At 36.1% G+C, this 7,989-nt stretch overlaps 1 protein-coding gene across 1 annotated transcript in view; it reads right to left on the minus strand.

Moving 5' to 3' along the window:
* n4bp3 (NEDD4 binding protein 3) overlaps positions 1–4,900 on the minus strand; it is a 76,846-nt gene extending 71,946 nt beyond the window's left edge. Inside the window, exon 1 of the mRNA XM_022671955.2 lies at positions 4,785–4,900. The gene's annotated coding sequence lies outside the window, so the exon portion shown is untranslated. The remainder of the gene's footprint in view (positions 1–4,784) is intronic.
* Between the last annotated feature and the right edge of the window lie 3,089 nt (positions 4,901–7,989).

A 7,989-nucleotide genomic window follows, 5' to 3' on the forward strand; every position in this document is an offset into this window, starting at 1 on the left:
CACCACAAACTCCAGCAGCACTGCTGTTTCTGATTTACACGTACCGGCACAACACACACTAAACAACTAACTAACAGTAACAGTATAGGAACAAAGGGTAGCGTTCCTTACATTAGGATTAACTTTTATATTTAATTGCAGACAGTATGAACCCAGGATATTTCCAGGATGTTTTGTCTACTCAACTTCATTACAGTTGGTAATATTCTGTACATCTATTATAGAAGTCTTAGGGATTTATAAGGATTATAAGAAACATGTTTTTCAACAGTTTTAGTGGAACCCTCATAACGTCATCAACAGAGGGCACTGAACAGAATGCTGAAGAACCTAGTATTCTTCAATTTGAGGACTCATGTGGGAAAAACGAGATCTCACAAATAGCTCATAAATACGTAGACTGATGTATTTCTTCCAATAATATAAGAAAACCTGTGTTGCAGCAATGTGATGTTTCTAATAAATTGGCAAAACGAGGCTAGAGATCAGCTGTGTATGCGCATTAGGCATGTGCCTGTGTTGATAATTGACTGCCAAGATAGCAATGAACATCTGACTGTTGACATCTGTCTAGGTTGTATTCAGTATATATATATATATATATATATATTTATATATACATATATGCCAGAAATGTACCGGAACACACCTCATTTCCAGACCAAGCACTGTCACTATTTAAACGGCACATTTTGTGCAACTAGATTGTGAGATTATGAAATTCTCTGTGATAAACTCAGCTGCAGTCTGTACTCTAAATACGTAGCTCTTGAAATTCTGATTTATTATTCTGGATTAAAGTGAAACTTAATGTGAAACACTGCTCTGTTGCGTATGCGTGTATCTTACAAAGCACAGACCATTCAGACAGATGTCAGATATGAATCACATTTAAAACGGAATGGCAGCATTATAAAGTGGTTAATACTATACTGTCACAACTTTTCTTTCATGTACTGCATGCCTGAAATTAAGGAATGGATGTAAATTAACAAACGTGATTAAGTTGAGGAGATGTAATATGTAATAGCGTGTAATATCTTGGTTTTATAATGTCTGCAATCAATTAAAAGTCAAAGGAAAATCCATGAAGACAGCTGTAATGTAATTCTAGATCATGCTTTTGCCTATTTGATTAATTTTAGGTGCTCTTAACCCGTAAATATTTATTTTTATGCAGTTATTATAACTAAATGAACTTTAGCATTTAAACAAGTGTGTTAATTTATTTGCAATGAAGGTGTAAAAATGTTCACGTTTATTTTGGTTAAAGTAATTTTTGTCGCTCTCAGATAGGTCAGGGGTCCTAGAGTAGCCCCTCTGGTCTCCAAGGCTACTGGTCAATGAAGGACAACACTGCGGCCGTCCCCTATTGTCCTCGAGCTCCAGCCATCAAAAGCAGGGCAGCAGCCCCCCCCCTCCCAAAAAATCTTCACAACAACAACAGAGCGGGAACTCCATTACGCCAGTCTGGACCACCAGGGCTGATAACAGGAGCGAGCAGGCGGTCCCGCTCCTGCCAGCAGAAGCACTGCTTTTATTACAGCGTGATGCAGCCCATTCTACAGAGCTCCAGCGAGGGGACTATAGAGCAATACTCTACCAGTAAAGGACTCGATGTAAACATGGGCAAAGTTCAGGCTTTTAAGTGGTGCTAAAGTTACTTACATTGCAATGTTCAGGTTTGGACTACAGCTGAATATGTTTGCAAATACTCAAGAGTTCTCAAACCTTCTACCAGCAATCAGCTGCCATGCTAAGCTCCTCTATAAGCAGCTACAGTAAAAAGTTTCACAAGATCATCTAAGGCTATGTTCACATTACCAGGCTGAAATGACTCAAATCTGATTTTTTCCTCAATGTGGCTCAGATCTGATTTTTTTATGGCTGTGTGAACGTGCCAAATCTGACATTTTCAAATTTGACACGTATCCGATCCATAGACATGCGACATGGCTGTGAACGGTCAAATCAGAACTCATGTGTCTTTTTGCTTTTACGCATTAGCATTAGCGCTACATGCTTCTCTCTCCTACACATCACACATCTCTTGGTGCAGCTATAGTTGCAAAAACAGCAAAAGCAAACCACCTGGCCTTTTTTCACCTCCTCGCCTGAGCATGAACTTCAGACCAGCTGTTTACTCTCCACTCCAGCAAAAGATGGTCCACATATGAGCTGCTAACTCATCCATTTCCCTTTATAAATCTACGAGTCGTCTCTCTAATATGAGTTTTTTTGTTGGTGGTGAAAAAGGCGACGTTTATACACGTATCAATGTGAGCATGTGAGGCAGCGTTTCAGGGACATATTCGTTTACATTACACACAGATACAGATCACTTACATGATTGTGAAACGTCAATACCCGCCAAATCTGATCTGAGCAAAAAAATCAGATTTGAATATTGTGGTTTGTAATGTGAATGTAGCCTAATGGTGCTTTCACACAAACCAAAATAGCAGGTGTGAAATTTGCTGCAGGTCTGATTTATTGTTCTGGATTAAAGTGAAACTTAATGTGAAGCACTGCTCTGTCACACACTGCTCTTTAGGCATACACCATAAACTATGCTATAAATTTTATGACTTTGCTAAATTTGGTGTTTCTATTTTTAAAAATGTGAGCTGTAGACAGAAGTAATAATATTTCGGGTAAAAGTTTACGGACACATTTCAGTGCATTTCTATGGGAATGTTGTGGCTACAAAATCGAATTTTCAGACGCTTAGTGTAAGAATACCACTGCACTTATCCAAAAGCTTTATGCAAACACACGTGTTGAAATTTCAAAAACTGTAGAATAATAAACTATAAACTACAAACATGTGGAATAAAAATAAACATACAATTAAAACGGCAGAAAATCATTAATATTACTACGTACCACAATCACATTAATTAAATCTGTAGATAAGACTTCAAAACAGCATTGTCTGTAAGATAACCCAAGAATCTCACAGAATCAGAAGCCTTACATAAGTGAAACTGTGTGAAAATCCTCTAAAAAAGAACTGAAAGAGAGTTTCAAGGTTTAAAAGTGTTTACAATCTGTGATTCTCACCAAATCAGGTCACCAGAACCATAAAACCAGCACCGGGCTTCATTCAGCTCCTCTCAGCACTGCCACTCTGTCACTCTGAAGTGTCTCACTGTGGCTTTAATGGCTTGGAAGTGAAAAATCCCCTTGATGACTTCACCTGTGCCCTGTTTCACAGCTTATCCTGTATATCCCCAACCGCACAGCACGTGTGTGTGTATGTCACAGCTTTACACACACTGCAAGAACAGACTGGAAATGAATGAGACATGTGGTGTTTCACAACACATTTTTCCTTTAATCCAGGTCTGGATATTTATTGAGAAATTTCCAGCAGGGCTGGGCGATACTGTTAAAACAAAAATTTATCTTGATATTCTTCAAATATGTGGATATACTGTATGAACACGGCGTGAACATAACCTCTATGTATTTCAGTTAAAGAAATGTAATATAAGTAAAATATGAAAATTACTGCCACATAAATGAGTTTTTTACAGGTTTCTGACAGGAACAAGTGTCTATCTACTGATACTGATTCACTCTGCAGCTTCTATATGTAAAGATACACAGATTAAAACAGTGATTCAATTAATTAAATTAATTTAAAACAAAAAAACTAAACCCACTATTACTCACTTTTACTAGTATGGCTGTGTGATATTGGGGGAAAAATACATTGTGATATGTTGTTGTTCTGCAATATATATTGCAATATTAAAAAGTACAGGACTTTTACCAAAAACCCAACACCCAACATGTCATGATATTAATAATGCAATCTGTGCATTAATGATTGGAGTAAAATAAATGGTATTAGGTAAATATATTCGATAATCTTCTAGATATTGCAAATAGACATGCAAAAAGGTATTAAATGATTGTAATCAGCTGGTCAGTTGAACAAAATTCAACACAACATACACCTTAGGGGTGATACAATATTATCACTATATGTTTCCCATTATACAGATAGATAGATAGATAGATAGATAGATAGATAGATAGATAGATAGATAGATAGATAGGTAGATAGATAGATAGATAGATAGATAGATACTAGATAGATAGATAGATAGATAGATAGATAGATAGATAGATAGATAGATAGATAGATGTTTCCCACAATAGCAATATCACAATACTGAGATTCTTACAGCTCTACAGTTTTTTAACTAAGCAGCTTTTCAAGCGAATTTGACCATCATCAAAGACCAGCTTAGACCTTAGACAGATAGATAGACAGATAGATAGACAGACAGACAGATAGATAGATAGATAGCCTGACAGACAAACATATAGATAGATAGATAGATAGATAGATAGATAGATAGATAGATAGATAGATAGATAGATAGATAGATAGATAGATAGATAGATAGATATGTTTCCCACGATAGCAATGATATCACAATACTGAGATTTGTACAGCTCTAAAGTTTTTTTTACTAAGCAGCTTTTTAAGCAGATTTGACCATCATCAAAGACCAGCTTAGACCATAGATAGATAGATAGATAGATAGATAGATAGATAGATAGATAGATAGATAGATAGATACTTTATTGATCTCAGAGGGAAATTCTGGAATCCTTAAGTGGAAGAATAACCTTATAAAAACATCAGTAGCCACTAGTAGAGCAGCAGATATGAGTAAATGGGAACTCCAGTCCACTTCCCCCAGTTTAACCACACTACATGCAGAGAAAAGCCCAGCAGACACTGTGCGTCTGGTTGAGTAACTCACCATAATGCTCCAGTCAGTGTGTACAGAGCTGTAGTGTAATCAGAGCTCAGCTGTAAACACAGCTCTCAGGTATTCCTCCGCACAGCAGCTCCTCCTCTCAGCCCGCGTGCGCTCCACTGTGCAGCTTTTCCCTCTCTGAGATTTGAACCCTCTCTCTCTCAGAGCCTCTGGATGGGAGGGAACCTAATCCTCACAAAAGCAATATACACAGCCCTCTGACTGCCTTACAGCTCCCCCTGTCCTCCATCACACCAACTACAGCTTTACTTTCAATATTTGGCCTCAATTCTTTGGTAAAGGTGTACAGCTCTGGAAAAATAAAGAGAGCACTTCAGTTTCTGAATCAGTTTCTCTGATTTTGCTATTTATAGGTTTATGTTTGAGAAAAATGAACATTGTACGAACAACAAATCTCCCAAATATTGTCATTTAGAGCATTTATTAGCAGAAAATGAGAAATGGCTGAAATAACAAAAAATAAAAATGCAAAGTTTTCAGACCTCAAATAATGCAAAGAAAACAAGTTCATATTTATAAAGTTTTAAGAGTTCAGAAATCAATATTTGGTGGAATAACCCTGTTTTTTAATCACAGTTTTCATGCATCTTGGCATCATGTTCTCCTCCACCAGTCTTACACACTGCTTTTGGATAACTTTATGCTGCTTTACTCCTGGTGCAAAAATTCAAGCAGTTCAGTTTGGTTTGATGGCTTGTGATCATCTTTCTTCCTCTTGAGTATATTCCAAAGGTTTTTAATTTGGTAAAATCAAAGAAACTCATCATTTTTAAGTGATCTTTTATTTTTTCCAGAGTTGTACTATAGTGCATCTCAAAATTTAGAAAAAGTTATTCATTGAAAAGTTACTTTATTTCACTAACTTAGTTCAAAATGTGAAACTCGTATATTACCTTTTATTTCTTTTATTGTTGATGATTATGAAGCTTACAGCCATTGAAAACCCAGAAATCAGTGTCTCAGAAAATTAGAATATTGTATAAGACCAATTGGTACTTTTGGCAGTGTGCCAAGTCCTGCTGGTAAATGAAATCTGCAACTCCATAAAAGTTATCAGCAGAGAGAAGCATGAAGTGCTGTAATATTTTCCCGGGAAAACGTTAGACTTTAGACTTGAGAAATGAAAAACAGTCAATCCGAACCATTTCAAGAACTTTTTTATACTTTATTTAACATTGCCTTTAAAACATTATTGGTTGAAATTATGTTGAAATTTAATATGGCATCGAATCAATGTTCATTTAAAGGTTTTAAGTGGTTGGGGCTACTCTTCCCACAAACAATATTATTATTTATATTTATAATTATTATTTAAATGTCTCTTTCTACACTGTAAAACCAATGCAGTACAGACTATAAGAAGAGAATACAAACAAGATATGCATACTTAATGTAAGTAAAAACATACATAAAAAAAACATATTGTAGAATCAATGTAAAATTGGTGTGCACAATAAATTAATTCTGATATTGGAGATCAATGTTGTTTCACCTCTTTTACAAGATAACACCTCACAACTTGTACATGTGTGGGCGTTCCCATATATAAGCAGTATATATGTGTATGTGTGCATAATTAATATCACTAAATGGACCAATAGAAATACCTAAACATTTTATAAAACTTGGAATAAAATCTTTAATATTTACACTGACTTTTTTTCCATTGACATTAGGGGCATTCCACCGAATGGGTGCCATTTCTGTCCTCAGGAAATAAATGTACACACAAAATAACTGTAAAATACATTTTATTATCAAGCATTGGGTCCTAATTGGACATTAACCTAATTGCAAAAATAAGGTATGTAATTAAAAACATCAATAAAAATGACTTAAAAATAGCATTTGTTACATGTCCCTACTCTCTAACCATAAAAAAACTATATAAAAAAGACCAGTACATGTTTTGAATAGTTAAATATATGTGTTATTAGATTCAAAGTTTAATTTGGCCCATTTACCTTCAAGTAAAGTTAACATTTTTGGAAATATAGTGTTTTGTGTATAAGCAAAGATACATGGAATAAAATTAACAAACAAACAAATAGAATACATTAATAACGGTTAAGTTATTTACACATTTGATTAACTGCTCTAAATAATTCAGTAAACACTATAAGACTTATATACTCAAATGAATTAAAGTCTATGGGGTAAACCTAGACTTTAACCTAATTTTTTAATTAAAAATAGCTGTTTTAAGTGCAGTTAAAGGTTCAGTGTCGGTACATTTAGTTTCAGTGTGAATTACTGTGGCCCGGTCATCCTGCTGTTCACGTCCACTCTCTAGAGTTTATGAGCTCCACCTGAGTAAGCAGTACATCACCCTGTTATTACCATACCACACACACACACACACACACACACACACACACTGCTCACTGGAGTCTGCAGGGCTGAGTGCAGTGAGGATTGATCATATCCTGCTCTATGAAGATAAGAAAGAACCTGTTGAGGAGCTTCTTTTAAACTCAGAGCTGTAAATAAATGCTTCAGTAAACAGAGAAACTGATAAACACACTCAAGAAACTCATAAAAACTTCTGACTTTCATAAATAATAAAGCAGTGCTTTTTAAAATGCCTGAAAACATTCAGTAAACTCCACACCTACTACTGAAATCCTCCAATCAGAGCAGTGCCTGCAGTACAGCATCTACAGCAGCAGCACACTGCTGTCCCCTGCTGCTCACACTGAACCTTACACACACTGACAATATAAACTCAACACATCCTTACTGTTTAATCTGCCTGGTTTTAGAACACAATAATTTATGGTCCTGACGGACAGTTCTGGTGGAAACAGGAGAGTTGAGGTGCACATTGAATTCTGCCGTGATTTGATCAGCCGTGGTTTTATGTTTTTTGGATACAATCCGGGTTAACACCCGAACATCCCTTTCAGACAGCTTCCTCTTACAGCGTCCACAGTTAATCCTGTTGGATGTGGTTGGTTCTTCTTGGTGGTATGCTGACATTACCCTGGATACCGTGGCTCTTGTTGCATCACAAAGACTTGCTGTCTTGGTCACAGATGCTCCAGCAAGACGTGCACCGACAATTTGTCTTCTTTTAAACTCTGGTATGTCACCCATAATGTTGTGTGCATTGCAATATTTTGAGCAGCAAAACTGTGCTCTTACCCTGCTAACTGATCCTTCACATTCTTATTGCTCTTACTGGTGC

Source organism: Astyanax mexicanus, chromosome 2, assembly GCF_023375975.1.
Source record: "Astyanax mexicanus isolate ESR-SI-001 chromosome 2, AstMex3_surface, whole genome shotgun sequence".
NCBI lineage: Eukaryota > Metazoa > Chordata > Actinopteri > Characiformes > Acestrorhamphidae > Astyanax > Astyanax mexicanus.